The sequence below is a fragment of the Panthera onca genome, chromosome A3, assembly GCF_046562875.1.
Source record: "Panthera onca isolate mPanOnc1 chromosome A3, mPanOnc1 haplotype 2, whole genome shotgun sequence".
NCBI lineage: Eukaryota > Metazoa > Chordata > Mammalia > Carnivora > Felidae > Panthera > Panthera onca.
Window position 1 is genome coordinate 113,994,183 of NC_138341.1, and position 26,978 is coordinate 114,021,160.

The following is a 26,978-nucleotide window of genomic DNA, read 5'->3' on the forward strand; positions in this document are numbered from 1 at the left end:
GCCTTCCTTAGCTGAGAATCCAGACACAGTGCTATAAGGCAAGAGCTGGTAATTAAAGGAGCAGAAAGCACCTTCCCCATAGCCGTGGGATGCCCCTGCCAACCACTTCTGCTTTGTACCCAAATTAGCTTAATCTGATCCATGGCCCTAAGCAAGCTGGGCCTTGGCTTGACAAAGCTCACTTCATTTACAGGCTGAATGAAGAGGGGGCCCAGAGCCTCCTGACTCACCCCGGCTTCCTGGGACCGCCAGCCAGGAGTGATGGAACGGAACCCTGAAGCACCTCAAGGGAAAAGCCATGAGAAATACACGGTCAGTTGCGCAGGACCAACCTCTGGGGCCTTCCTGCTTGGGGAAGAGTATTGCCATGGCAACACACTACATCCTTTCGAACCAGCCAACTCCAAAACAGCCAGTCAGACCCAGGCCAACAAAAACAGGCATGGCAATAGTTTTAAAGATTTCACAGAGCTACGACCTTTCTTGGACATCACCATCTTCCTTTAAAGCAGTCCATGTGGATTCTAAACTAAAGGCCAGGTTGCGAATTATGGAGGAAATCACCAAACGTCTGCTTATATACTGCTCATGTTTCAAGAATATTTACAGCAGTGGCCCCAAAGGGTGGTCCCTAGACTGTTTGAGTTCGCATCACCTGGGGACTTGATAGAAATGCAAATTCTCCGGCCCCACCTCAGACCCACCAAATCTCACTTTCTGGGGGTTTTAACAGGGCTTCCCGGATGATTCTGATGCACAACAGATTTTGAGGAATGCTGATTAGAATGTCTCCATGATTCGGACAGGGAGGTAACGAGTAAAGAAACTGGTATTGGCTCATTCAGTATATGCTTGCTCTGTGCTTCTAGGCCTAATATTATTTTCTTCTCCTTCACTTAAGGCCAGTTTTCCTGATGGTGAGAACAAAAGAATCTTCCTGGGCAACGCTGGTATAAATTCAAAACACCTGTCCAGAGACTTCATGCAAATTATGAGTAGAAAGGGCAGGAGTGCCCGGAGTCCTGACATCAGATTTTTAAGTCCTCCCTGGCAAAAGTAATTAACACTTCAGTGGGTCACCCCTTGACAGGTCTTTTCTGGCTTCCTCAGTTTCCTCAACTGATCTGAATGCTCAGGACCAGGAGGATTGTGACACCAGGACTGCACACCTACCCAGAAGAGATGAGCATATCTTGCCAGGCCATTAGGTCCCTGGCCAGGGTGGCCTCCCTCAGGTGAGCTGCCGAATCTGCCTGAGCCTTGCCTGTCTTCTCACCAAGCCAATTAAACAGACCCCCGTCCAACGGCTGATGGATTTCAGGCCTGTCATCTCCACTGGAACTTCGAAGTCACTCGCTGGTAATAAGTCGCACACCCATCGAGATGGGCTCCCTGTTTCCGGTCATGAGGGTGCTGGCTAGTGCATCACCACAATAAGAGCAGCGTGTGCCTCCCAGCAATGAGGAGGCCATGGCTGAGGGGATGTGGCTAAATAGCACCGACATGTCTCAACTGGGTTCCTACAGCAGAGGAAGAAACCACATAGAAAGTCCTTAGGATGTGGCCTTCTGGTGCATTTCAGGGCCAGCTCTTGACAAAGCATACAAATCAACAAGATCGCCATCAGAGGAGAAAGTCAGTCAGCAGAAGAACCCACCCCTGGGGGGAGACACCTCTGGCTACCACTTACGTGGGACTCCAGGACTTCAGGGGGTTGATTGCACAGGCAAATGTGAGGATGCTGTGCTGTCCTATCTCGGCCAGCCGGCTAAGTGGCTGCCATTACAGCCAAAGTTCCTGCAAATATCAGCTGCATGCTACTTTCAACTTCTGGAACTAGGGCTGTTCCTCCTGTCCCCCAAACCATACTTTAATAAATTCAGGAAGGGCTGAGGTTTTGCAAGTGGGGGTAGCAGTTTGGGGACAGGGTGGGGGGTGGGTTCCTACAAAGTCTCCTTCCGGCTCCTGGCAAGGCCGAAAGAAGACCCGACAGGGAGGAGTCAGCCTCCTGCAAAGGGTTCTCAGAGGCAAAGGAAAGAGGTGGATGGGAAATTTATAAGCCACCCTAAACCGAGAGACTGAAAAGAAGAAAACTGGAATGAAGACCCGCACCCAGAGAGCCAGAAATTTTCTCAACAGAACCCCCACGAGAAGCCAGTCATCGTTAGTAAAGCTAGGCATTCAGGTGATGGAGGGGAGGGCATTGCCTAAATGGAACAAGGACGGCATTTGAATATCTCTCAGTTATAAATACTACCTACTGTGGGCTGGAAACCAAAACCAAAACCAAACAAAACACCAACCCTCTAAAACAAAGATGCACCAGAATTTTAGGACCCACAGTTGCAATGAGCTCTGGAGGCCTGGATGGTGAGGGAGGAGACCACACCCCTGATAAATAAATAAATACGTAAACAAGGCGCTGAGGACTCAGTGTAGCACCTGCCTCCTCTCCACCCCTTTGCACAATTTCCAACTGCTAGTGCGGGCCGCCACAGCGGCGCACCTGCCATCTGGAACAGGCCTCACATATTTCCAAGACCTCCTTTCTGCTTCGCTGAACCTCCATCTTCTTTCAAATCACGCCGGGGACCAAAATGCACACCCCAGGCCACAGAAAGGTGCCTGGGATCAGCCCCCCGAACGACAGCGCTACCTTTGAGGGATGCCATATCCTTCAAGCAGTTCTGAATATTTCTTTTTCTTTTCTTTTTCCTTTCCTTTTTTTTTTTTTTTTTTAATTTTTTTGGTTAGCTCTGGGATGTCTGGAAAGGATGAGGGAGAAAGGGTGGGAAGGGAAAAGAGTCAAAGGGCCCCCCTTTTGGCAGGAAGGGGCAATGACCCCAGGTTAAGGGATGGAGGGAAAGAGCAGCCAAGGGCACTGTGGGGCAGGAGGAGGGGAATGGGGGGTGGGGGTCCGGGCCTGACTCCGGGATTCTGGGCTGGGGGTGCCCTTGAGGCCCCAGTGCCCTAGGGGTGAGGTCACAGGCCTGAAGACAATCCAGCCCTGACCCTGGCCAAAGAATTGGCCTGCCTGGGCCTCAGTTTCCTCCTGTGTCGAGGTGATACAATGTGACAGGACGGCTGTTGGAACGCGAGTGGCGCACAAATAGCGCCTACCCTGGGCGAGACCCCCATAAATGACCGCTGTCGCGACCACTCCGAAAGGGTGCGTTCCAGGACTCTGGGGACCCGCCTCCCTCGGGCGCCGCGGCCAAGGACCGGGAATGGGGTCGCTGAGGGGGGGCTTCTAGGCGGAAGGGGGCGGCTCTGAGCCAAGCAGGCCCTGCGGGCGGGTCCCTCCGGGGCCGCGGCGGGCGGCCTGGCGCGCTAACGAGCGGAGGCCCCAGGTGCGGGCCCCACCCTGCGCTGGGGTGGGGGGTAAGGGGGAGCTCGAGGGGGAGGGGAGGGCCCGCGCGCTAATGACTGTTGACAGCGCGCGCAGGGGCCGGCCGGGCCGCGCGCGCCGCTGACAGCTGCTCGGGCGGGGGGCGGGGCGCGGGGCGCAGGGCGGGGGTGAGGCCGCTCTCGCTTCCCCCCACGGCGCACGCGCGTGCGCCTCGGCGGGGAGGGGCGGGGAGAAGCGGTGAGGGGCGGGGAGGTGCGCGCGCGCCGGCCCGGGTTCGGAGGGCCTGCTGGAGCGGCTCGCGCGGGCTCCTCGCGGGCAGGCAGGTAATGAGAGTAACCATGGCAACCCACCAGAGGAAGTGTATTCTGCAGGAGACGTTAATCCCCTCTCCCCGGAGCTGGGACAGCCTGACTTTCCATTCTCACACAGTAATTAGATACCAGCTGTCAGTGCAGGGGGGACGGCTCCGCGGCTGCAGCCCGGCTGGGGGGGTGGGGGGGCGCACAAAGGGGGCGGGGGGGGGTGGGACGCGGGGAGGAGGGCGTTAAAGACACAGGGACGCTTTCGGGCTGTGGGCCAGGGTGACGCGCCTCCCCCCCGTCGCCAGCCTCCAGGCGCGCGTCCGCTCACCTGGAGACCCCGCCCGCGCGGGGCCCCGCCCACTCCACACGCACCTGCTGCGCGCCCGCGCGCCCGCCAGCCCGCCCTCGCGTTCCCCCCTCTCCCAGCCCCGCCTCCCCACTCCCAGCGCACCTGCCCTGCGCCCGCTCCCTCCCCCGCGCCCCCGCCAACCATCCCCGGGACGCTGCCCACCTGTCCTTTGTGCGGGCTGGTACCATTCGATCTGGCCAGCTCTCCTTCAGGGAGCGCCCGCTATGTGCCAGGCGCTGTGCCAAGCCTGATCTGTGTAATCCTCACAGACCCTGTGCGGTAGGAGCCTGTGCTGTTCCCCGCCCAAGGCGCAGCGGGGTGTGGCCATTTGCCCGGGGTCACGCAGAATTGAACCCCCATCCCGATGCCCATTTAACCACCAAGCTACAGCGCCTCCCCATCGCCTCCACATCCGTTATAGCTTTCGGGGGCCTCACAACAGCTCAAGGAGACAAAACAGTCACACTGGTAGCTGGCATCGTGGTGCACTTAATGTGTGCCAGATATTCACTGCCTCATTTCACTTTCCCAGCAGCTCTGGGAGGTTTATTACCCTCATCTCAGAGGTGAGGAAACTGAGGCACAGAAAGCTGAGGCGACTGGCATGCCCACGGTCAGGATGAGCAGAGTGGTGGAGCTGGGATTCAAACCCAGGCAGTCGGACGCCAGGATCCATGCTCCCAGCTACTGGGCACTACTAACTGCACCCCCAGGTTCCTGGTGGCTGGAATGCAACCCAGGTCTTTCACTGTTCAGCCCACCCACATCCCACATCAGTGAGGAGCTGTCTCTTATATAGCCATACCTGAGAAATCTAAGAAGTTCCTAGGCCTAAAGCTACTGCCACATCCCTAATTTCTACCAGGCCTCCCAGGAGCCGTTGCTGTCGCCGTAGGTAGACACTGGGAAATCATTCTAGGCCAGCCTCTCCGTTTCCCAGGTAGGAAAACCAAGACCACCAAGGCCGAAGTCTAGCCCGAGGAGGAGACATCCTGGTGGAGACTTTGGGGGGAGTTCAGTCCCCAAAGGCCCAGCTGTACCTCCTGCCTCCTACCCCACAATCAGGTCTGTGGTGGGCACATCAAGGAGGGGCAGGAAGTGCTGAGAAGCAGAGCAGGCTCCTGTCCCCAGTGGCAGCCGGTGTCTGGGGCTGGAGGAGGCTATCTGATCCCTTCCCCACTGCCCCGGCCATGACCTCCTCCCTCCCTCCATCTCTCCCTCCTCCCTGAAGGCCAGAGTAGCCAGCACCCTGGGCTGCAGCTGAGAACCCTGTGTTCCCCAACCTGGCCCGCATTCCTGGGGGAGGAGGGGTTGGGGGAGGCTGGGCCAAGGGCGTTAGGGACAGGGGTACCCCTGAGGCTGCCCCACCCTATGCAGGCCAAGGCAGGGCTGCCTCCAACCTCACCGTTTCCTGCCTCCGCTCTCCCCATCTCTCAGTAGCGGAGCTGCCTAAATTTGGCTCCAGGAGGGAATGGGGGAGGCGGCAGCAGGCGGGTGCTGTCAGAGGCCAGGGCGCAGCTCCCTGTCTAGCCGGCTGGCATTTTTGCTGTCTGGAGGAGGGCAAGGGGGGGGGGGGGGGCAGCAGCTCTCTCTGGGAAAGGGAGATGTTCGTACCTCCTGACATGCACTGAGTAATGTGCAAACGACATACAAACTGAGCTTCAAATCAGCATCCTAGCCAGGGAACAGCTTGGGTGCTGCTTTTGGGATGAGAACAGAAGGACCAGTGGCCCACTCCCTAGGGGCTCCAGTTGGGGCTGAGTGGAGGGGTACAAGAGTGTCCAGGGCTGGGAGTTGGGAGATTCAGTTTCTCACCAGGTATAGCTTTGGGGCTTCAGCGACTGGACCCTCTGCGTCCCAGCCTGAGGGCAGAGCTGTGGCTTTCTGTGCCTGCTCTGGCATAGTGCTTGGCACACCCTGTCACACGGTTAAGCACATGAGTTCTGCATCCACTTTGTGCAGGTTTGAACCCTGGCTCTCCACTGGTGAATTCCTCAACCGTGTACCCAGATGAATAGGGAGTGAGATTGTGCATCCCTTTTAGTACAGCCACTTCCCTTCCCGGAAAGTTGGGCATAGGGGCATGGCCTAAAGGAACATGGGCTTTGGAATCAGACCTAGATTCCAGGTGTGGTTCAGCCAGCAAGGCTCTGTGGGTCTCACTCCCCTTATCCGAGAAATGGGTTCAGGATCTCAAGGTCAGTTGGGATGTTCCTGGGGGGGCCTGGCACACAGTAGGCAGGCGCCCCAGAAGTCTTCCCACTGGCCTCAAGTCATGGCTCTCTGCATTCATCCAACTAATTTCTCTGTCCTGTCCCCATCTCCCCTCTCCTCTTTGCCCTCTATCCTGGTTTTCCTCTTTTCTCTAGATAGTTATAAATTTCTCGCAGTCTCTCTCCTCCCGTTCTCCTCACTTGTCTTAGTCACCTCAGACACGTCACTGCCTCTTAGAGTCTCAGTCTGCACATCTGCTAAATGGGGTTCATGGGAGGTGGATGATGAGCTCTGTCTGGAATCTGGGGTGCAACGGGCACTTGACAGGTGGCAACTCTTCTTTACGAGGCCTCCCCTCCCCATGTGTCATCCCAAATGACCAGGAGGGGTGGGCTGTGCCCTCAGCTCTATCGGGTACAGGGCGTTGGGGCCCTGCTTCTCAGTAACTCTGTTTAACCCCAGATAAGTGCTCTCCTGCCCCTCGGCCGGGGCTGATATGAGCTGAATCCAGCTTCCTGCCACCCAAAAGCCACTTCCTGCCAAACTTGAGCTGATACCAGAAGAACTTGTTTTCTGTGCACAGAGCAGTCCTTGGTGGGGCAGCCATCCGCCTGCCCGCCCCGGGTGTGAACATTTTTTCCATTTGCCTGTCTGCCTGGTGGGGATGGGCTGGGGAGGATGAGGACTCTGCCCTCTTCACCTCTGAACCCTAAACCTGCCCGTCCTGCCCCGCCCCACAGTAGCCGCCTATCCTGCCAGCCATCCCCGGAAGGGTGCCAAGTGCCCCTTTGGACCCAGACAGACATGTGTAGGCACATGTGATACACAGGCTGACACAGCCACACACACACCCAGTCACTTTGACAGAGTCCCCACAGCCATGGGCATTTGGGGAAGGGCTCCAGGAGACATGTGTGTGACACCGTCAGACATAGACTCGCACCTGGGCACCGGAGAGAATTCCACACAGCTATACCCAGTCTCAGAGCCACTCACACACATGCACACAGATAGGAATCTCCCATGGAGCTCCCCACACTTGCCCAGCACCCCGCTTCCAGATGTGGTCATTGATTCAACAAATACTCTTTAAGGATCTGCTCTGTGCCAGGCCTTGGGTAACCCATAGTAAGAATTATTGAAATGGTAACAGATAATTAGGTGACCTGTGGTGCTGCCTCAGTTGCCTTATCTGTGCAAGAAGGAAAAGAGCCCTACCCCACAGGGCTGTTGGGAGGGTTACTGAGCTAACGCATGCCACAGCCCTGGGCTATCGCCCCAAGTGACCAGGAGGAGTGGGGCTGTACCCTCAGACATAGCGCCATCTATGTTAGGCTATCTTAGTTAGCCTGGAGCATCCTGTACCCAGCACCATGCTGAGATCCCACTTACGTTACCTCCTGAGTCCTGGCCCCAGCCCCGGCGGCTAAGGTCATTGTCCCCGTTTTCACAGATGAGGAAACTGAGGCTCAGGGGAGAGGCCCAGAGTCCTCAGGGTGCCCCCACTCACCCTGTCCCCTGCCACACTCTCACTTTGCTGCTCCAGCCTGCCCCACTACCCACCCACATGCCCACCCCCACCCACACACACTGTTGCCTCTGCCTGGAATGCCCTTGCCACGGGTCTTGGCATGACCAGCTCCTTCTGAACTGCCTACTTACACAGCAACTCCCAAAAGCCCACGTCAGCCCCTGTTTGCTTCCCTGAGAACACTTATCATTTGTGAAACAGTAACCCGCCCCCCCCACTGGACATTAAGGGCCAAGAGCAAGGACCATTTTGTCCTGTCCTCTGGCACACGGTAGGTGCCCCCAACTTCAGAACTAAATGAATAATCCAAGTAGCCTTCTCTTCACAGCTACAGAGGGCAGAGCCTGGAATCAAACCGAGGCTACTCTGAAGCTAGAGCTCACTTTTCTGATACTGTACTTCTCACACCGCCAGCAGGCACTTCATAACCTGTGAATGAATGAATGAATGAATGAATGAAACCAAGATCTCAGGATCCCAGTCCAATGCTCCCTAAGCTAAACCTCCTTCATTTCATGGCCGTGTGGACATGAGCCAAGCTCTAGCTGCCTTGGATGGTGGCAGGCCTGATGGGCCGCCTGAAGCCGGCTGTCAGGAGCTCGTCTGGCCACGGCCGCCAGCAGGGGAGACCAGCTGGCGGTGCAGGGTCCATCGGCCCAGGCCTGGAATCTGAGCCGTCCTGAGAGGCCCAGCTTCTCTCCAGGCCCCCACAAACTGGCCTTTGTTCCCCAGGCCGGCCGAGACCCAGCAGCTTGGGCTTTCTCTCTGCCCGCGGCACCCGCGCTGAGCCGGCAGGGTAAATGGGCCAGCCTCCCCTCTGTCCGTGTCCAGGACGTCACTTCAGGACTAAATGGAGATGTAATTTTCTATACAAATCCATGACAATTTAGATGGAGTGATTGTAATTGGCTTTTCAATGGGGGTTTTGTCCAGCGCTGGTGGCTAGAACTGGGTGGCCTGTTTAAGGCAGGCTCCATTTAAATGACAATAAAGCAATAATATTGAGGACTTGTACAGTGCCCAGAGCCCCTCCTGGGCCCAAGTGGAGCCTCATGTTTATGGATCTGGTCCTTCCCCGGGGCTGTCTGGACAACTGGATGGGGGGAGCACTGAGCCTGGGAGACGGGCTGCCGCATCTTTGAGCTTTCAGATGTGGCTCTGGGACGGCTAGGGCAGGGTCCCCTGTCCACCACTTACCTACTCCCGCATTCATTACACACTCACTAACTGGTGCCGCCTGGGGGCTGGCTGCTATTCCAGGTGTTGGGGATGCCAGGATACAGAGAACCCTCTAGGCAGGTCAGAGGGAGGACGGTACAATGGCTAGCACAGCGTGACCCACAGCCAGACAGCACGGTTCACATCCTACCCCTGAGCTCTAGCGCGTCGCTTAACCTCTCTGTGCCTCCGTCTCCCCAGCCGTAATGTGGAGTTGCCATAAAAGTTACCGTGAGGTCGAAGCACCTGGCTAGGCCTCAGCAGCATGCCTGGCATAGGGAAGGTGCTGTGCAGAAGTTACTGCCCTCGTTGATGAAAGGCTCCGGGTCTGGTGTCAGGCTTGCTGGGTGACTGTAGGCACGTGACTGAACCCCTTTAAGCCTCCACTGGCTTCTCTTTAAGGTGGGGCTCTTAGGAGAGCCAACCCCACAGGGTTGTGAGGATTTACGGAGAGAATGCGGGAAAGGGCTTAGCACAGAGCCAGCGCTTGCTCGATAAACATTAGCTCTCTTCACTGTGACGCTCTTCGGCCTTGAGGAGCTCGCCATCCAGTGATAATTATAATGTTGAATGTGGGAGACAGAGAGGGAGAGAAGAAAGCTCACGGGAAGCCAGGATGGGGTAGTGCCTGCCGGCAGGGGCTGGCCCAGGAGGGGATGATCCCAAGGGGCCTCAGGAACAGGGTGGGGCATGGGGCTGTGTTAAAGAAGGAAGGCTTCACCGAGGACTTTGGGGCTGGGCCTTAAAGGATGAGTGGCGTTTTTGTCCACAGAAAGGGCAGTTACCAGTGCCAGGCTCTGTGGCCGCAGAGTGCCAGGCTCTGTGGCCGCAGAGTCCCAGGCGGACCCTTGCGGCCCGGCCTCCTGAACAAGTGATCTGCACCTGTGGGGAAAGCTCAGGTGGGGGAGATGTGGGCAGGTGGGCAGGGAGGCCCTCCTGAAGGAGTGACGTGGAAAGCATCGAGGAAGGGAAACAGCATGTGCAAAGGCCCACAGGTGGGAAGGTGGCTGGCATTGTAGGCGGTGGTGAGTGGATAGCGTGGAGAGACGGGATGGGGGTTGTGGCTTCACTCACAGTGAAACAGGCAGCCACGGCGGGATTTTAAGTAGGCAGGCAACACCATCCAAACTACATTTTTTTCAGGATCCCTCTGGCTGCTTGTGGAAAATGGGCTGCAGAGAGGAAAGGGTAAGAGGGAACGTCGGGAGACCGTGGAGAAGCCATCGGTCACTGTGGGAGGGAAGCGGCTGGATCCAGGAAGTGGCAGCACTCAGGAACTCTTGGATGGATGATGGGCGGACAGAGCTGGATGCGGGGCCGGTACATAAGCAGGGTTGGTGGAAGGAAATGAGAGAAGAGAAATGAGGGCCGCCTCCCACCTCCTCATGCCAGGCTAAGGTTCTTGGGCTTTTTCCTAAAGGCAGCAGGAAACCAACATGGTTTTTCTCCAGGCAGGGAAAGACCATGCTGAGATTTGTGCTTTTGAAAGATCACTCTGGTGGCAGGCTGGAGGGGTGGGAGGTGGTGGGTGGGTGAGGCTAGAGGGAAGAGGGCAGGGGGCGGGGAGCGTGGTGGGTGGGGACTCAGAGGCCTCAACAGGCATTTTGGCCATTGCCCAACTCCAGAAACACACACTTCTTTCTCAGAGAGATCCAAAACTTAGTCCTAGGTCACAGAGCTTGTCAAGAGAGAGATGGGCTCTCACCCCAGAGCCCAGTGCTCTTTTCCCCTTTGGCATCATCTGCCTTGATTGCCAATAACGTCCATCATGAGTAGTGCTTCAACCTCATTGTCAGCTATGGAGCCCTTACTATGAAGCCAGGAGGTGGGTACTATTATCGCTCCCATTTTACAGATGAGAAAGCCAAGGCTCTGAGAGGCTAAGTCATTCGCCCAAGGGCACACAAGCTGGGAATGGAGAGCCAGACTCAGACCCAGGCAGTCTGACCCCAGACCCATACACCAGATGTCCTAACCAGGCCACAGGCCAAATGAGGCCCATGGACATATTTGGGGGGGGGGGGGGAGCATGTAGAGATTTATTATAATTTTGAATTTATTACTAAAACATTGGAAAATTTCATGGAAGGAGAAACCCTGAACTTTGGACGGAACTTCCCGATGTTGGCAGCCTCAGGACCCAGTCCTTGAACCTCGTCCATCTCGTAGCCTCCAGGGGAGGTCACACCTCCAGCCTGTAGCTCTCCTCTGCCTCCATGTGGCTGGCTGGCCAAATCTGAAAGCGACTGAGTAGGGCCCCTCTAGATGGCCAGGGAAAGGCATCCATCCATTCATCCAACAAGTGTTTGGACCACCACCCCCTCCACTGCCCAGCCATCCACGAGCTCTCCTCCAGCAGAAGCCTCCTCCATCCCCACTCACTCAGGCCAAACCCTGGAGCCATCCTGGGTTCCTCCTGCCTTCTCCCACGTGCCCCACGCCCATTCCATCCACCAGCAAAGCCTGTTCGCTCCACCTTTAAACTATACCCAGAATCCAACTGCATTCTACAACTCCCCGGGCTCCTGACCTCCTGGCCCAGGGCCTGTGGGGCACCTGGGAAAGGCATGCACTGGCATTCAAGGGCCCTGGGGCGTGGCTCCCGTCTCCCTTCTCTGGGTCTCAGTTGCTTCATCTGTAGGAAGGGTGAGATAAAGTGTGTCATTTGACTCCTATTATCCGTTTGTCCAGATTTTGGAGCTAGACACTTCATGTTAAGATCCTAATTCCTTTCTGGCCTAGGAAGGACACCCTGAGGGGGCAGGTCAGGAGCTCTCTGGGGTAGAAGCTGTCTTGTTAACTCTGACTAGATCCCCGATATCTACCAGAGCCCAGTACAGACTAGTTACTCAGGAAACATTTATTGAATGAACAAAGGAATGAATGAATCCTCAAGTCACTCCAAAGGAACCCTGGGCATTCGCTCACTTGCAGAGACCTTAAGTTTCCCATCTGAGAAACAGAGTAATCTAATGCCTTGCCTTTCTTCTTGTAAAAATTAACATTTATTGGGGCGCCTGGGTGGCGCAGTCAGTTGGGCGTCCGACTTCAGCCAGGTCACGATCTTGCGGTCTGTGAGTTCGAGCCCCGCGTCAGGCTCTGGGCTGATGGCTCAGAGCCTGGAGCCTGTTTCCGATTCTGTGTCTCCCTCTCTCTCTGCCCCTCCCCCGTTCATGCTCTGTCTCTGTCCCAAAAATAAATAAATGTTGAAAAAAAAAATTAACATTTATTGAGCACTTATTATGCACCAAGCATTGGTCTAAGCATTTTACATATATTAACTCATTTACTCTTTTTTAAAGATTTTTATTTTTTTAATATTTATTTATTTTTGGGAGACAGAGAGACAGAGTCCAAGCAGGGGAGGGGCAGAGAGAGAGGGAGACACAGAATCTGAAGCAGGCTCCAGCCTCTGAGCTGTCAGCACAGAGCCTGATGCGGGCTTGAACCCACGAAGCGTGGGATCATGACCTGGGCCGAAGTCAGAAGTCCAACCAACTGAGCCACCCAGGTGCCTCTTAATTTTTTAAAGTAATCTCTACACCCAATGCGGGGGTCGAACTTACAACCCCAAGATCAGGAGTTGCGTGCTCTACCGACTGGGCCAGCCCACTGGTTTACTCTTCACTGTAACCCTGGAAAGTATGAACAGCTCCCCTTTATGATTGAAGAAACTAAAGCCCAGAGAGGTTAAGTGACATGACCAAGGTCACACAGCTTATAAGTGGCTGGGCCATAGACCACCCTAGGCAGCCTGACTTCAGAACTCTCATTCTTAAACACTCTTTCAGGCTGCTTTCAAGAAGAAATGAGGTTTGGGGAATCCTGCCCCAGGGAGGCAGCCCATGTTGCAGATGGGGATATGTTGGGCAGGGATGCCAGCAGTTTCATGGCTCCCTATTGCTGGTCACATGAGACCCAATACCCGCATCTGGACTCAAGGTCCCTGGATGTAGCCCCAGCCACATCTCCTCCTCACCCCGGCCCCAGCATAAATCTAATGTGCCAGCGGTCCTAGCTGCCTCTCTTCCCCATCAGACCAGAGCTGTCCTGCCTCTGTGCCTGGACACACACTTTCCTGTTTCCTCTGCTTGAAATGCCATCACCTGGCTCCTGAGCCATCCCTCCTCCGAGTTTCATTCAGTGCCCTTCTACCCACTCCCTCTGCCCATGAAGTCTTCCCTGATCCCTAGCCATATGTCTTGCCTTTGATTTCCTGTAGCACTTTGCCCACAAGGATAATTAGTGTATCTGGATATGCCAGGAGGTATTTGAACAAGGTCATTTTACAGATGAGGAAACTGAGGCACTAAGAAGGGAAGTGGGTTTCCCAAAGTGATATGGGATGCAATCAGGACTGAACCCACATTTGCCTGACCCAAAGCTAGACCTCTGAGTCAGACCATGTCTCCCAAAGTCTGTCTTTGAGCCTTAGCTGCCTTCCTTACGAGGGGGGACGCAGCCCAAGGGCAAAGGCCGCTCTGCACTTCTGGGACAGTGCCAGGCATATAGTAGGTGCTCACTCAAGACTTCCTAGTGATGGGATGGCCTTTGCCTTCTGCACGAGTAAGTGCGGTTTTAGAAAGAGATCTTCCAGGGACCACGTGCAGAGTTGGCATTCTGTCAGTAATCATCTGGCAGGGGCTCGAGGCACTCCGGAGGCACAAGGGGGATAGGACGGGGGGAAGTTGGCCGGGTCAGGAGTTGGAGAGACCATACGACCTTAGGTCACTGTAAAGTGGAGATTTAAATCTCACCATCGGCGTCATTGTGAGGAGATGCCTCTATATAGTGAGCAGTCAGTATACAGTTACCATGGTTAGTAATTAATGGTTCATATTCTGGACATTGCCACCAGGAGTGGGGGGCACTATTAAAGACCAAAAAACAGGGGCACCTGGGTGGCTCCGTCAATTAAGCATCCAACTCTTGGTTTCTGCTCAGGTCATGATCTCAGTTTGTGAGTTCGATCCCCACGTCAAGCTCCACCCTGACAGCACAGAGCCTGCTTGGGATTCTCTCTCTTCCTCTCTGCCCCTCTCTTGATCACTCTCTCTGTCTCTCCCTCAAAATAAATAAATAAACTTAAAAATAATTAAAGACCAAAAAACATATCGTCCCCGGACCCAGCAATTCTACTCCTTGATATATACACTCACACGTGTATGAAATGGCCATCTACATTCAAGGATGTTCACTGAAGTATTTTTTATGAGAGAAAAATATTGGAAACAGCCTAAATGTCCATTAACAGAGGACCAGGTAAATAAATTACGGTACACCCATAAAATCGAATACTACACAGCTATAAAAAAGAATAAAGAAGTTCTTTATGTTCTGACCTACTTATGCATTGGCAGTACATAAATTTACTGTTTAATGGAAAAACAACCTGAAGAATGTAAGTGTTAAAACTATCAAGCTCCTAGAAGAAAACATAGGGATAAATCTTTGTGTCCTTGGATTAAGCAAGGGTTTCTTAGATATGACACCAGAAGAGCAAGCAACAAAAGAAAAATTAGACAGGAGCGCCTGGGTGCCTCAGTCGGTTGAGCATCCGACTTTGGCTCAGGTCATGATCTCACGGCTTGTGAGTTGGGCTCTGTGCTGACAGCTCAGAGCCTGGAGCCTGCTTTGGATTCTGTGTCTCCCTTTCTCTCTGCCCCTCCCCCACCTGTGCACACGCACTCTCTCGCTCTCAAAAATAAACATTAAAAATTTTTTACAATAAAAAAAGAAAAATTAGACAAGTTGGATTTCATAAAAATTAAAAACTTTTGTGCTCCAAAGGACACCACCAAGAAAAAGAAAACAGGAGTGCCTGCCTGACTCAGTCAGTGGAGTGTGGGACTCTCGAACTCAGGATCATGAGTTCAAGCCCCATGTTGGGTATAGAGTCTGCTTTAAAAAGAAGAAGAAGAAGAAGAAGAAGAAGAAGAAGAAGAAGAAGAAGAAGAAGAAGAAAATGAAAAGAGAACTCACAGAATGTAAGAAAATACTTGCAAATCCTATATCTGATAAGGGATTTTTATCTACAATATATAAAGAAGTCTTATAACTCAATAATAAAACAACAAATAATGCAATTAAAAATGGTCAAAGGAGGGCACCTGGGTGGATCAGTTGGTTAAGCATCCACTTTGGCCCAGGTCATGACCTCACGTTCGTGGTTCGTGAGTTTGAGCCCCGCATCAGGCTCTGTGCGGACAGCTCAGACCTGGAGCCTGCTTCAGAATCTGTGTCTCCCTCTCTGTCCCTCCCCGGTTTGCGCTCTGTGTCTGTCTCTCTCAAAATTAAATAAACATTAAAAAAAATTTTTTTTAATGGTCAAAGGATCTAAACAGACATTTCTCTAAAGAAGACATACAAATAGCCAATAAGCACAGGAAAAGATGCTTAACATCATTCACCATCAGGGAAATGCAAATCCAAACCACCGTGAGATACCATTTCACATGCACTTAGAATGGCTCTAATCAAAAAGACCTACTAGTAAGTGTTGGCAAGGATGTGGGAAAATCAGAAGCCTCACACACAACACTACTGGTAGGATATTATAAAATGGTGCAAACGGTCTGGCAGTTCCCCAAAAGGTTAAACATAGAGTTACCATATGACCCAGGAGTTCCACTCCTAGGTGGAAGATAACTGAGAACATATTCCCCAAAACTTGGACATGACTATCCGTAGCGGCATTATTCATAACAGCCCAAATGCAGGAACAACCCACATGTCAACCGACTGTTGAACGGATACATCAAACGTGCTATATCCATAACAGGGAATTTTATTTGGTAATGGAAAGGAATGAAATACGTGCCACAACATGGACAAACCTTGAAAAACTATACGAAGTGACAGAAATCAGACACGAAGGACCACACGTCGTATGATTCCATTTAGAGGAAATTACAGGTAAGGCAAATCTACAGAGAAAGAAGCAGATCAGTGGTTGCCCAGGACTGGGGGAGCAGGGGCGGGGGAGTGAAGATTGATTGCTAATGGGTATAGAGTTTCTTCCTGGGATGATGATAAGCTTCTCAAATGGATTGTGGTGATGGTTGCACAACCCTGAACAGACCAAAATCCACTGAATTGTATTTTATTTTTTAATGTTTTTTTTTTAAATTTTTTTTTAACGTTTATTTATTTTTGAGACAGAGAGAGACAGAGCATGAACGGGGAGGGGCAGAGAGAGAGGGAGACACAGAATCGGAAGCAGGCTCCAGGCTCTGAGCCATCAGCCCAGAGCCCGACGCGGGGCTCGAACTCACGGACCGTGAGATGGTGACCTGAGCCGAAGTTGGACGCCCAACCGACTGAGCCACCCAGGCACCCCTTATTTTTTAATGTTTTTAAAAATTTATTTTGAGAGACAGAGCACATGTGCATCAGAGAGGGGCAGAGAGAAAGGAGAGAGAGAATCCCAAGCAGGCTCCATGCCATCAGCACAGAGCCCGACACGGGGCTTGATCCCACCAACTGTGAGATCGTGACCTGAGCCGAAATCAAGAGTTGGACGCTCTACTAACTGAGCCACCCAGGTGCCCTTGAATTATATTTTAAATGGGCGAGCTGCGTGGTGTGTAAAGTATATCTCAAAAAAGCCATTTTAAGAAAAAAAAGCAACCTGCAGAATATTTGTACAACATATTTTATGTAAAAATAGAAAGAAACCCCACAAATATATATGCATATGTGTGTGTGTGTGTGTGTGTGTGTGTACACACACACACACACACACACACACACACACATCTCTGGAAGGATACTCAAGAAATAATAATGGTTGCCCCTGGGGAGGGGAGCTCTCAGTGGCTGGCAGGCAGGAAGGACTAGGAAGTAGACTTTTTTTTCCCCCCTATACATGAGTACCTGATGAACTGTTTCTGTTTTTGTTTTTTTTTTTTTTAAGAAATGAGATTTTATTACCTTTGCAAAATGTTACACTCTAAAACAAACAAACAAACAAACAAACAAAGAAAACAAACGCCCGGTGGTTTATTAGTGGCCCTCAGCCAGAGGATGGGTTGGGCCAGGAGGCTCTGAACACAGGAGATGGAGAAGAAAACCCAACCTGACAGTTTTCCAAGCCTTACTAACATCTAGCCTCTCTTATTCCTCACACAAGCCCTGCCAGAAGGTTTCAGCACCAGCCCCAGTTCCACCAGCAAATCCTGTGGCTCCTCCCTCAACCAAACCTAGAATCTGCCCACTTCTCACCATCCATGGGCACCATTCAGGGCCAGGCTGCCATCCCTTCTCACCTGGCTCGCTTGGATCATGGCACCACCCTACTCCCAGCTTCCACCCTTCCATCTGTACTCCACACAGATCTGTCCTTGCCACCTGCCCCCACACCCTGGGCATCAGCCCACTGACTGTTTCTCCAGCTCCCCAGGCACTTCCTGCCTCAGGGCCTTTGCACTTGTTCTGCTGTCTGTCTAGATACCCACATGGAGGCTCCCTCACCTCCAATATTTCTCTGCTCTGATGTTGAACCCATGAAGCCAAGAGATCATGACCTGAGCCAAAACCAAGAGTCAGATGCTTAACCGACTGAGCCACCCCAGGTGCCCCTGTACCTTTTCTAGAAATCTAAAATTGTTCTAAAATAAACTGTTCATATAAATGTTTTAAATGTGTTGAATAAAAGCACAAATATACAAACTGAGGCTCAAACTTGTGGGCACTTGCCACAGCTACATAGCCAATGAAAACCAGGGACTCATGGGCAAAGAGACCCAGCAAACAGCCCCCAAGAGAAGGAGGCTACTATCACCGGAGATCTATTTATTTTGCAATGAAGGGCAATGTTGTATTGGGAGAGGGGGAGTTTTTCTTTCCACATATCACAGGGGGCTCAGGCATTCTACTGAGAATCCACACCTGGTCTTATAGAGCTCACAAGTGAGGCACACTCAAACAGGCACCTCCCCAGAAAATTGTCCTTTTCTCCTTGGTCCCCAGGAGGCCCAGACAGCCTCTCCAAATCATGATAAAGTTTGCCAAGGCTTTTCTTGGGTCTGTTGCTCAGGATCTCAAGCTGGGTCACACAAATCAGGGTAGCAGATGAGGAAGGGCTAAGAAAGAACAAGAGTGGTCTAGGCAGGGAAGAGAAAAGGAACAACTCATTTTTAAAAAATGTTTACTTATTTTTGAGAGACAGCGAGAGAGAGCACAAGGGGCAGAGAGAGAGACAGAGAATCCCAAGCAGGCTCCGCACCATCAGCACAGAGCCTGACACGGGGCTCGAACCCACAAACTTCTAGGGGCTGCCATCGGACAAGACGTTTCAGGCTTACGTGACCTCATTCCAGGCTCCCCAGCCTGCAAGGCTGATTTGGTTACTCCTCTCTCACCAGCAAGGAACCCAATGATTGGAAAAGGATGCAGAAGGGGGTTATGAAGCAGCCACAGTAGGACGCCATCTCTCCACGCCCTCCCTGCACTCTAGCCACGCTGGCTCCTCTCTGAACCACATCTAGGCCAAATGCTCCCTCCTGCCACCTGGCCTTTGCCCATGCTGTACCCTCTGCCTGAATCACTCTTTTTTCCCCAATTACAAGCTAACTTCTTTTGTTTTTGTTTGTTTGAGAGAGATAGTGAGCGAGGAGGCAGGGGCAGAGGGAGAGAGAGAGAATTTTTTTTTTAATTTTTTAATGCTTATTTTTGAGAGAAAAAGAGACAACACATACGCGGAGGAGGGGCAGAGAGAAAGGTAGACACAGAATCCCAAGCAGGCTCCAGACTCTGAGCTGTCAGATGCGGACTCGAACTCACAAACCATGAGATCATGACCTGAGCCGAAGTCAGATGCTCAACCAACTGAGCCGCCCAGGCGCCCTGAGAGAGAGAGTCTTAAGCAGGCTCCATACTCAGCATGGAGCCCGACACGGGGCTTGACCCCACGGCCCCGGGATCATGACCTGAGCCAATATCAAGGGTCTGACACTCAAACCAACTGAGCCACTCAGGCACCCCTACGCTAACTTCTATTTGACTTTGAGGCTTCAGCTCACGTGCTGAATTGTGTCTCTCCACTCCTCCCCACTGCAAATTCCTATGTTGAAGGCCTGACCCTATACCTCAGAACGTGACCGGATGGAGACAGGGTCTTTAAAGAAGTAGTTAAGTTAAATGAGGTTATTAGGGTGGGCCCTAGTCCAATTCGACTGGTGTCCTTTTAAGAAGAGGAGCCTGGGACACAGAGACATAAGGAGGGAGGCCCAGGTAAAGACACAGAGAGAAGACAGCCACTTGCAAGCCGAGGAGGGAAACCGCAGAAGAAACCAACCTCCAACAAAGCGGCCTTCGACGCACCGCCTCCAGAACCGTGAGAAAATAAATCTCTGTTGTTTGAGCCCCCAGTCTGCAGTATGTGACTATGCAGCCCGAGCAAATGACTGGGGCGCCTCAGAGAAGCCCTCCCCGACGCCCTAAGCCTACGTCGGGCCCTTGTGAGCACTCACTGCCTTCATGGCACCTGTCACAATGGCCACGCTGTTTACTTGTGCGACTATTTAGTCAGCGGCCATCTCTCCCGGTAGATGGTGACCCTCACGAGGGCGCCGACGGGGTCAGCCATGGTCTCCACCAGGGTCCAGCACAGTGCCTGCACACAATAGGTGCTCCATAAACAGGTGCTGAGGGAATAAGGGATAAGCAAAGCTCCGTGCCCCTGGGGAGTTCTCTTGCCCCTCCTTTGTGCCCGTTTCCCTGATCATGAAACAGCAAATCCAAGGCTTCTGGAACTTTTAAACTTCATTCCCCTTCTGAAGCAAATATTAATTTGTGGAGTGGGGGTCTGCCCTGAGGCCCCTCTGCTCTGCCAGGCTTGGTTCTGCCCAACAACTTTAAATCAAATCCTTGCTGGAAAAGGGTAAAATTAATTCCCAGAGTCTCCAGAAGGTTCCTTACCCTCCGCTACCTGTCCCTCTGTCTCCTTGAACCCCGTTCTTCTGCTCCTCAGTTCTGGTGCTGCCTGAATCTGGCCACCTCCCTGGGGTGCATCCAAAAACTTCACTCCCCCATAACCTCACCTCTGGAGAACCTGGAGATGTGAACTGGAGGCTCAGAAAGGGAAAGACAGTGGCCCAAAGTCACACAGCCAAGCAGGGACTGGGGCATCTGTGAATCTCTGCTGAGGGCCCAGTCCCATCTCACAGGGCATCAGCCGTGGTATCTGCCCACAAAAGTGTCCTCAGCCCTGGGGAAACTGCCCCCTCCCCTCTATTCACCCTACCCAGCAGATCTGCTCTGGACTGAGAAGAGACTGGCCAGAGCCAACCTCAGGCACAGCAGATGTCCTGGGGCACAGAGAGAACGTGGCCTGCCCAAGCCCACACAGTCAGGAAAGAGTGGGGCCAGATCTGGGTCGTGTAATATTGATCCCGCCCCTGCTGTAGGACAGAGTGGGGAATCTTAGGACTTGGGCAGTCCTGAGTTCAAATCTAGCCATGTGGTCTTAGGCAAGGGACTCCATGGCTCTGGGATGTTTTTCCTCAACTGTAACGTTGGGGTTCATGGCATCTACCTGGTGGGATATGAGGAAGGTTCAGGGAAACGATGTTAAGGCTAACATTCATTCATGCGTGTCAACTTTAAAGGTGAAGAAGCCATTAACCCAGAGCCTGTCTACCACTCAAAGTGGGGTCCACCCACTCAGTCCACTCCGTAAAGTGGGGTCCACCTTCACCCCCCGCACCCTGCCCCCAATGATGGGCCCCCTTGCTGCTGAGCTGCCCTGTGGTCCCATCTGCGGGGTCACGGCACCAACTCTCTTCGCTCCTCGGTTTGTGGACAGTGCTGAAGGTATTCAGGGTAGCCAGTTAGAACTTCCTTAACTTCTCCTTGCTGTCTACTTACTGCTTCTACAGAGACACCCTCTGAAAGTAGGACCCTGGGCCTCCTCTGCAGGGACTTCGGGAGCAACCCAGCCAGCTTCCCAAATCTTCCCATTTGGGCATGCCCAGTGCTCGGGCAGTGACAGGATCAGGGGAGGCTCTGCTCCCTACCAAGCTCTGTGACCTCTGGCAAGCCCTGAACGACTGACAGGGAGCAAACTCTTGACATGGACCAGTTCTCTCTAGCTCTAGAAACAGGCTCTGTACATAAGCATTTGCCTCTGTATGCATCAGCTGGCTCTGGAAAGACAACGGGCTGGTCACAGCCGTGCCTTGGGAGAGGGGAACTGGGCAACCGGGGAAAGAAAAGGGGCAGGAAGGGAATTTTTACCGTAATTTTTAAAACGGTCAAGTTTCAAATCATGTGAATGCACTGTGTATTTAAACGAAATTACAAATATAGCAGAATCTAGGATTCAGCACCCCAAGTTTGCACGGGCCTCTGCCATTCCTGCAGGTAACTGACAACCGGCCAGAGAGGAGTGGCTGATACACAGCGAGCTGAGAGGGGTCATTTCATCTTACGGGCCTCGGTGTCTCCTCGGGATCGAAGTAGCTATTGAAAGCCATGCCATAATCTAACCCCAATTTGCTAGTCTCTTGAGATCAGCTCTGGGGGGTGGGCGAGAACCAGTCTATCACGGGAGCCATGGGCTGAGGGGATGAGCTCGTGAAAGCCCAAGTGGCCCAGCACTGTGAACGGGACTATCAGGGACATCACCCAGGCAGCCCCCTTGTTTTACTGATGGGGAAACTGAGTCACGGAGCTGGAAAGGGACTATGTGCCTAGATAACACCACCAAACTGGGCATAACACCACCCCACAGCCCAGCACCACGTGTCTCCTGACAGAGGCATTTGGAGGGGGCTCCGTCTATACTAAAATAGCCCCTGCCCCCTCAAGAGGCCACATGGGCAGGTGGAGAATCTGGCCGTACACGGCTCCTTCTGCAGCCCAGGGAGGCTGGAGGGTCGGCTGCACTAGGCCTGGCTGGGCCTTGCAGGCTGCAGTATGGAGTCTGGTCTTTGTCCTAAGAGCCCCTGGGGAGTCACTGAAGGGTTTTAGGCTAGGAACTGATGCTCTCTGATTTATGTTTCGGAAGATTGCTCTGGCTGCTGGGTGGAGAATGGACTAGAGGGGCAAGAGAAGGAGCAGGAGACTGATGCACAAGCCAGCGCAGCCTGGGCCAGACACGGAGCAGTGAGAGAGCTTGAATGGGTCCAAGGAAGGTGAGCTGATCGCAAATGGCAAAAGTATATTTGCCCCTGGGTTGTAAGTTCCCCGGCCCCGGACATGTTTAACTGAGCCCAGGCCACAGCACGACAGACCTATTATAGTAGGGACTTGATAAGTTGGACCATAATGCCAAGATTCCAGGTCACCTCCTCCAGGAAGCCATCCCTGACTTCCAAGGCTGTGTCGGCAGCCCCGAAGCATCCCATATCACAGCACTAATTATCCTGGGACACAATCACTGGTTTCCAGATCTCCGTGCCCTTTCCCACCAAGAAGTCAGGGGCTACTTTGCTTCTCTCTGGATTCCCAGTCCTCAGCAAAGACCCTGGCACACAGTAGGACCTCATATGTCACTCCCCCTCCCTTTCTTTCCCTTGTCTCCCCAATACCCCTTCTCTCAGGTCTTTCATCTGGGTATCCTTAGTGTCCAGCCCAGATGCTGGCACACAGTAGGTGCTTGGTAAATGTTTCTCTTTTTTTTTTTAAGATTTTATTTTTAAGTGATCTCCACCCTCAACGCAGGACTCGAACTTATTACAACCCCACAAGTAAGAGTCACATGCTTTACCAAATGAGCCAGCCAGGCGCACCTCAGTAAACATTTCCTGAAATGGATCATCTCTCCAGCAGATGTAACACACAGTAGGAGTTAAATGTTCAGCCCCTTCCTCTTAAGGGCAGCCTCTTCCTTCTTTGTTCAATACTGCACTGCTCTAAGTACTTGAGGTAGGACTATTAGCTTTATTTTGCAGACGAGCTAATGGAGCCTAGAAAGGTGTGGGGATCTGCTTGAGCCACACAGCTGTCCAACAGCAGAGCAGGGATTTGAACCCAGGCTGTCAGGCTCCAGGACCGTACCGTGTGGTCTCATTCTGAAGGCCCAGCACTCCACTGTTCCTGGCACATATGAGGTGCTGAGATGTGTCTGTAGCGGACCTCAGAAGGACACAGTCATCCCCAAACCAGCTGCTATAGAGAGCTGCAGCGTGATCCCACTCTCCTCCCAGGCTTGTGTCTCCCTCCCGCCCAAGTGGGCCAGGCCGTCCCTGGGGGCTGCTGCCAGCCCAGGCCTGTCCAGGCCCCACCGCCCACGCGGCCTTCCCTGAGCCGCCAGCAGGCCGGCAACGTGGCCTGCCCCGGGGGACTGAGCCTGGGCCGCAGGGCAGCCCAGACAAAGGCCGGCAGCGTGCCCAATCCCCTGGCACTCGGTCTGCCTCCTCCTCCTCCTCCTCCTCCTCCTCCTCCTCCTCCTCCTCCTCTCTCTCTCTCTCTGTCTCTCTCTCCCTCTCCAGGGCCCAGGTTGGGGGCACTGGCAGAGATTATTTTCAAAAAGGAGGTGGAAGGAAGGATGAGGGACTGGACTGGACAGCCCTAAGGGCAGAGGCTGGAGCAATCAGAACGATGGTCCGGGAACAGGGCAGTCGTGCAGGGCTGAGCCGCCCAGAGATCAGGTGGGTGGGGGGCTGGCACCCAGCAGGCGCCAACCGAGGTTTGCTGAATAATGGGTACAGAGTACTGTCAGGATCGGGCCCTGGCCACACAGCAGCACTGAGCCTTCCAACCAGATGGGGCTTCAGGCTTCTACCAAAGAGAGCAGGTATCAAACTATGAATTCTCTCCCCAGTTTAGCTGGGAGGAAACTGAGGTTCAGAGAGGCAAAGTGACTTGCCCAAGGTCATAGCTGCAAGTGGGGCAAATGTGAGCCCCACCCAGGTCCATGTGATGGCAATAGACCTTATGCTTCCCACTGCCCTTATTGTCTCTTTACAACTAACAATCAAAATAGGGGGCGCCTGCGTGGCTCAGTCGGTCAGGCGTCCAACTTGGGATCAGATCGTGATCTCACAGTTCCTGAGTTTGAGCCCCCATGGGCCTCTGTGCTGACAGCTCGGAGGCTGGAGCCTGCTTCGGATTCGGTCTCCTCCCCCCTTTCGGCTCCTCCCCCCTTCGCACTCTGTCTCTGTCTCTCTCTCAAAAATAAATAAACATTAAAAAAAGACAATAAAGGGGGGCCTGGGTGGCTCAGTCGGTTGGGCGTCCAACTTTGGCTCAGGTCATAATCTCACAGTTCATGAATTTGAGCCCCTCATCAGGCTCTGTGCTGACAGCTTGGAGCCTGGAGCCTGCTTCTGATTCTTGTGTCTCCCTCTCTCTCTCTGCCCCTCCCCCACTCATGCTCGCACACACTCTCTCTCTCTCTCTCTCTCTCTCTCTCAAAAATAAACATTAAAGATTGTTTTAAAAAAACAATAAAAATAGAAACAATAATTACTATTTACTGAGCATTTAATATGTGCCAGGCACTGTGGCTAGGGCATTACCTATATTGAATCATTTAATCCTCATAACAACTCTATGAGGTAAGAGCTATTATTACGCCCATTTTACACATAAAGAAAATGAGGCCCAGCAAGGTAAAGTGATGTGACCAAAATCAAACAGCCAGGATGTGGTGGAGTGGGGGTTCAATCCAGCCATCTGGAGCCTGCACACTAAACACCGTTCCATTCCGGATGGATGGATGGATGGATGGATGGAGCGGCTAATGGATAGGAGCTCTGCTTTGTGCACCAGGCCTGCAGCTGGACACCCAGTAGGTGCTTGGCTAGCGGTTGCCATGACAACGCTGTGCTTTCTCCTGCAGCCCCTGTAGAAGGGGCCTCGTGTCCCCAGCAGAACTGGAGCTTGGGGGCCATGGGCCCCGTGCCCGGGCTGCCGGGGCGGCCTGAGCTCCCTCACTGAGCTGAGCTGCGGCATGACGGATGCGCCCGCCGCCGCGGGGAGCCCGGGGTAGAGCAGTTGCCTGGAAACAGGCTGCTCTGGCGGCCCACACTCAGACCTTTGTCACCATCTCAAGGACCTTTTATTCCTCCTCCTTTCTCGCTGGAGCCAGACCCGGCACACAGGTGAGAAGCTGCAGCCAATGCCACCCGCACAGGGGACCCACGAGGGGCCCACGGCCCCAGGTGGGGGAGAGGGAGGCAGACGCAGGAGAGACGGGAGGCCAGAGGCCGAGCCAAGGCGGGGGAAATGGTGCTCCGCAGGCGGCCCAGCCACGGCCTGGAAAAAATCCTGATGCTGGGATGATTCTCTTACTGGCTTTATTTCTCCCAGTTTCTCTGACAAGAAATGAGCTTTAGTCCTTTTTCTTGCGGCGCAATACTGGAAACGTTAGCTTTTGGAACTGAGGGTGGTACCACAAGACATCTGGGCAGAGCTGAGCCTCTGGGGGGGGGGGGGCGAGGGGTGCCCAGGGCAGGCAGACAGGTGTAGTGCCCCCCACAGAGCAGGTGCTAATTGGCCCTTGTGCTGGTGGGCCGGAGAGGGGATTAGTGGGGCCCAAGGGAACTGGCTGGGGACTGAGCCACACCCAGCCAAGGCCCCCACCTGGGGACAGGGTGTGGAAGGGCTAAGAGCAAGCACTGGGGGGCCAGACCAGTCTGGGCTCAGGTCCCAGCTCTGTCCCTTAAGCGAGTCATTTCTCTGTGCCTCAGTTTCCTCCTAAGTGAATGGGGACGGCCTGCCTAGAAGGGCCGTCATGAGAATGAAATGATATATTCCTTACAAGACACCCAGCATAGAGTGAGCGCTCCACGAAAGATCACGGGTGCCTTCTGAGGAGGACCGGAGGGTGCCCAGACCCAGCCGTGTCACAGGGACGATCTCAGTCTCCCCCCAGGCACTCGTGGAGGCAGGTCTACAGCCTACTCACTGGACACACACAGTGCTCAAGCTCCAGGAGCGATGCGGGGTTTGCCTGGGTCGGACACCCAGGGAGGAAAGATGCCAGGCTGACCCCGTCAGGTTCCCAGGTGGCACAACCACCATCTTAACCTCCCCCAACGAATGGGGCTGCGGCTAGACTTGGAACATCAGATCTCAAGCCTCCTGCCCCAAACCTTCCTTGGCCCTCCATGGCCCGGATGGAAGCCAGGCATATTTGCTGGGCATCAGAGGCCTCAGCGAGGTGGCCCTGTTCACTGCAGCTTTGAGCAGTGCTTTGCGCCTCTGCAAGGCTATCTCCTCTGCCCAGGACACCCACCCTCTGCTTAGCTCCAAGATGAGTTGAGCCTTGGCTCTAGGATTCACTATTCCCGAAAGTCTTCCCAACATGGCATTCTTCAGACCAAGCCAGGGGCCCCTTGTCCTGTGCTGGGAGACCCTCTATGAACCTCCACCCACAGCCCTGAAAGATGTCCTCTCTGGACTCCAGGCCAGGGGGGAGAACGCACCTGGCCTGACATCCGAGTCCTAGCGGGCAGAGGCCACCTCCAGAGTCTCTGCCCCACCTCAACCGGCCACAGAGGTGGCAGCCTCTGTCCTGGGCCGTCCGCCTCATAGTCTCGGCCCCTGAGCAGACGGCTCATTTGTGCTGTCCTCCTGCGCTAGGCCCCGCCTCATACATACAGCCCCACCACACAGGCACAGCCTGCCACACTGCCCTCCCCGTGCTGCCCAGCAGCCTCCTGTCCCTCCAAGTCCACTTCAGACCCTCCCTCCTCTGGAGCCTTTTCCTGACCACCCAAACCACAGGCAGTCCTTCCATCTGCTTTTCCTGCCTCCCTTCTGTGTGCTCCTGAGGCAAAGGGAGCTAAGACAGGAGGCAGGGGGAGGGAGGGAGAAGAGGGGGAAGAGGAGAGAGGGGAAGAAGCTCCACGTGTATCAGCACCTACAGGCCCTACACTAGGCACGTGACCACACAGTATCTCAATTATTTCATTGCATCACTTAGAGGAGCGAAATGAAGTTCAGGCTCAGGGAGACTAAGCCTCTCTATCGCCTGAGGGCCCGAGGCCTAGCTGGGCTTCTCCTGCTGCCTATGAAGCTAGGGTGGCCCTACAGGGTCCCCAGGGGGTTGTCACTGGGCTTACA

General features: G+C 53.7%; 1 protein-coding gene across 3 annotated transcripts in view; it reads right to left on the reverse strand.

Annotated features, from left to right (window-relative positions):
• The window catches only part of NOL4L (nucleolar protein 4 like), a 124,028-nt gene that overhangs the window by 77,812 nt on the left and 19,238 nt on the right, over window positions 1-26,978 (reverse strand). The window contains exon 1 of one of the 3 annotated variants that reach the window (XM_060615165.3): window positions 4,163-4,269. The exons of 1 other annotated variant lie outside the window; for it this stretch is intronic. The gene's annotated coding sequence lies outside the window, so the exon portion shown is untranslated. Of the gene's footprint in view, window positions 1-2,656; window positions 3,361-4,162; window positions 4,270-26,978 lie in introns of those variants that run through there. One more of the 3 variants, XM_060615173.3, reaches the window with a different exon arrangement.